Source organism: Austrofundulus limnaeus, unplaced genomic scaffold, assembly GCF_001266775.1.
Source record: "Austrofundulus limnaeus strain Quisiro unplaced genomic scaffold, Austrofundulus_limnaeus-1.0 Scaffold320, whole genome shotgun sequence".
NCBI lineage: Eukaryota > Metazoa > Chordata > Actinopteri > Cyprinodontiformes > Rivulidae > Austrofundulus > Austrofundulus limnaeus.
In genome coordinates, this window is record NW_013952722.1 from 626,266 (window position 1) to 630,576 (window position 4,311).

The window sequence follows — 4,311 nt, forward strand, 5'->3', positions numbered from 1 at the left end:
TTTCTTTTCTTTCTTTTTAAACAAATTGTGTCAGAACACAGATCATACATTGAGCTCACTTTGAAGAACAAAGACTTTAGTTAAAGTTGTGGTCATGGCAGTGTGGCAAAATCGGACATCACACCGTTGACAAATCTGGCTCTAAATTCCACATATTTCAGCCAATCTTCACCCAATTCACTATGGTCAATCCTAATCCACCCAACTACAGGAATGTAGTTGAATTTTGGGGGCCCTRTCCTAATTAGCCATCACGCTGTTGACGTGTCTGGCTCTAAATTTCACATAAATTTCAGCCAATCTGCACATAGTTCGCTATCGTCAATCCTAATCCACCCCACAACAAGAATGTAATAAATGTTGTGGGGCGAGGCCTAATTACTCCACAGTACCCCACCTCAATTATGTAAAAAAATTAGCCTCAAGCCATGCTTGGTCCTGGAATCATGAAATTTGGTACACATGTGTAATGTCTCAGGATCTGAAAAATAGTCTCTTGGAATCACGATCCAAACCCCACTGGAAGTCGGCCATTTTGGATCAAAGCTGCCAATTTGTCTCTTTTCTTGCCCATGTATCTGAGCTAACTACCCCTATAGCTTTGAACATATACTGTAGACTTCACATGCTATATGCTTCTCTCACTGATTGGTGGCAGGATGATGTGGTGAGTGGCGAACGAAGCTGATGTCTCACCGTTTGCATACGATTGGCTCTAAATCTCACATTCATGACCCGAACTGCACCAAATTTTGTGTGCACCATCAGGGACACCTGCTCAACATGTTGGTATGGTAGTTTGACAAGATCACTTCAGCCCCGCCCACTTTTCATTCTATTAGCTCTAAATCACACATGCATGATCAGATCTGCACCATATTTTGTGTGCATCATCAAGGACACCTTCTCAGCATGTGTGGTAGTTTGACAAGAACAATGTAGCCATGCCCATTTTGCACATAGTTGGCTCTAAATGATGACCCAATCTGCACACAATTTTGTGTGCATCATTACGAAAACCAGCTAAACACATTAGTATGTTAGTTTGACAAGATCACTTTAGCCCTGCCCACTCAGCACACGGTTGGTTCTAAGTCACACTTACTTGATCCAATCTGCTCCAAATTTTGTGGGCATCATCAAGGAAGGCCTGCTCAACAAGTTGGTGTTGTAGTTTGACAACATTTTATCCACATGTCCGTCCCTCCATCCATCCTTTCATCCGTCTCCGTCTGTCTATTCCCCTTATGAGATTATCTAWATGATGAAGGCCTGTGATGATTCCAACAAAACTGCTAACAGTTGGTCACTACTGAATGGCAATGGGGGATATTAGCGAAGGTTGGTGTCTAGTTCGAATAAATAATTAAGATAAGAAAATCTTTATTGTCATATCATTAGAGTTCTAATCAACAATAATGATGATTATGATGATGACAATAATAATAATAATCCATTTTCCATTTTCTTCCGCCTATCCGAAGTCGGGTCGCAGGGGCAGTAGCTTCAGAAGGGAGGCGCGGACTTCCCTCTCCCCATCCACTTCTTCCAACTCCTCCGGGGGAACTCCAAGGCGTTCCCAGGCCAGCCGAGAGACATAGTCCCTCCAGCGTGTCCTGGGTCTTCCTCGGGGCCTCCTCCTGGTGGGACGTGCCTTGGTGGAGTCCAACTCTCACCGGAAAAGAGCCCGACTTACTGCCGGAAATGCGGACCAGACTCTGACACCGGTCGTACAAGGACCTGACAGCCCTTATCAAAGGGCCCGGTACCCCATACTCCCGGAGAACCCCCCACAAGGCCCCCCTTGGGACATGTTCGAATGCCTTCTCCATGTCCACAAAACACATGTAGACCGGTTGGGCGAACTCCCATGCACCCTCCAGGACCCTGCTGAGGGTGTAGAGCTGAGGTTTAGCCCAAGCTAAATGTTAGCATGTAGATTCTGAAGTAGTTGTACAGTCATAGCTGGTTAAATATCTGGTCTGCTGTTTAGTTCAGTGTTTATATCTGAACCTGCCTCTGGTCGCTGCTCTGGTACAGTGTGAATATATGGAACAAAGTGACGTGCTGGAAGTATTGGTCCAGTGTTCCACGCCCAGGACAAAAACCGCACTGCTCCTCCTGAATCCGAGGTTCGAATATCCGATGGACCCTCCTCTCCAGGACCCCTGAATAGACCTTACCAGGGAGGCTTAAGAGTGTGACCCCCCTGTAATTGGAGCACACCCTCCGGTCCCCCTTTTTAAACAGGGGGACCACCACCCCAGTCTGCCAATCCAGGGGKACTGCCCCCGATGTCCATGCRATATTGCAGAGTCGCGTAAGCCAACACAACCGTACAACATCCAGAGCCTTAAGGAACTCYGGGCGGATCTCATCCACCCCCGGGGCCCTGCCACCAAGGAGCTTTTTAACCACCACGGTGACCTCGTCCCCAGAGATCGGAGAGCCCAACCCAAAGTCCCCAGGCTCAGCTTCCTCAACAGGAGGCATGTTGGTGGGATTGAGGAGGTCTTCGAAGTATTCCCCCCACCGGTCCACAACGTCCCGAGTTGAGGTCAGCAGCACACCATCCCCACTATAAACAGTGTTGGTGCTGCACTGCTTCCCCCTCCTGAGACGCCGGATGGTGGACCAGAATCGCCTCGAAGCCGTGCGGAAGTCTTTCTCCATGGCCTCTCCAAACTCCTCCCACACCTGGGTTTTTGCCTCAGCGACCACCCGAGCCGCATGCCGCTTCGCCCGCCGGAACCCATCAGCTGCTTCTGGAGTTCCACAGGCCAAAAAGGCCCGATAGGACTCCTTCTTCAGCTTGACAGCATCCCTCATTGAAGGTGTCCACCAACGGGTTCGAGGGTTGCCGCTGCGACAGGCACCAGCAACCTTGCGGCCGCAGCTCCGATAAGCCGCCTCGGCAATGGAGGTACGGAACATGGTCCATTCAGACTCAATGTCCCCCACCTCCCCAGAGCATGTTTGAAGTTCTGCCGGAGATGGGAGTTGAAGCTCCGTCTCACAGGGGACTCCGCCAGACGTTCCCAGCAGACCCTCACTACACGTTTGGGCCTGCCAGGTCTGACCGGCTTCCCCCACCACCACCGGAGCCAACTCACCACCAGGTAGTGGTCAGTTGACAGCTCCGCCCCTCTCTTCACCCGGGTGTCCAAAACATACGGCCGCAGATCCGATGAAACGATGACAAAATCGATCATCGAACTGCGGCCTAGGGTGTCCTGGTGCCAAGTGCACATATGGACACCCTTATGCCTGARCATGGTGTTCGTGATGGACAATCTGTGACGAGCACAGAAGTCCAACAGCAGAACACCACTCGAGTTCAAATCGGGGGGGGTTCCTCCCAAACACGCCCCTCCAGTTCTCACTGTCATTGCCCACGTGAGCGTTGAAGTCYCCCAGCAGAACAAGGGAGTCCCCAGGAGAGACACCCTCCAGTACACCCTCTAAAAACTCCAGAAAGGGTGGGTAATCTGAACTGTTGTTCKGCCCGTAAGCACAGACAACAGTCAGAACCCATCCCCCCCACCCTTAGGTAGAGGGAGGCTACCCTCTCGTTCACCGGGGTAAACCCCAACGTACAGGYGCCAAGATGGGGGGCAACAAGTATGCCCACTCCTGCCCGGCGCCTCTCACCGCAGGCAACTCCAGAGTGGAAGTACGTCCAGCCCCTCTCAAGGAGACTGGTTCCAGAACCAGAGCCATGCGTYGAGGTGAGGCCGACTATTTCTAGTCGGAACCTCTCAGCCTCGCACACTAGTTCCGGTTACTTTCCCACCAGAGAGGTTACGTTCCACATCCCAAGAGCCAGCTTCTGCAGCCGAGGGTCAGACCACCCGGGTCCCCCCTTTGGCCGCCGCCCATTCCACACTGTACCTGACTCCTTTGGCCCCTCTTACAGGTGGTGAGCCCGTTGGAAGGGGAACCCACGTCTCTTCTTCAGGCTAAGCCCGGCCGGGCTCCGTGGGTGAAAGTCCGGCCACCAGGTGCTCGCCATCGTGCCCCACCTCCAGGCCTGGCTCCAGAGGGGGGCCCCGGTGACCCGCGTCTGGGCGAGGGAACGTTAGATCCAAAGTTTTCATTCATCATAAGGGGTCTTCGGGCTGCGCTTTGTCTGGTTSCTCACCTAGGACCTGTCTGCTTTGGGTGACCCTACCAGGGGCATAAAGCCCCAGACAGCATAGCTCCTAGGATCATTGGGACATTCAAACCCCTCCACCACGGCATGGTGGCAGCCCAAGGAGAGGATAATAATAATAATAATAACAATAATAATAATAATAATAATAATAATAA

At 51.6% G+C, this 4,311-nt stretch overlaps 1 protein-coding gene across 1 annotated transcript in view; it reads left to right on the top strand.

Moving 5' to 3' along the window:
• LOC106527344 (uncharacterized) overlaps window positions 1-4,311 on the top strand; it is a 130,155-nt gene that overhangs the window by 88,533 nt on the left and 37,311 nt on the right. The window lies entirely within an intron of this gene.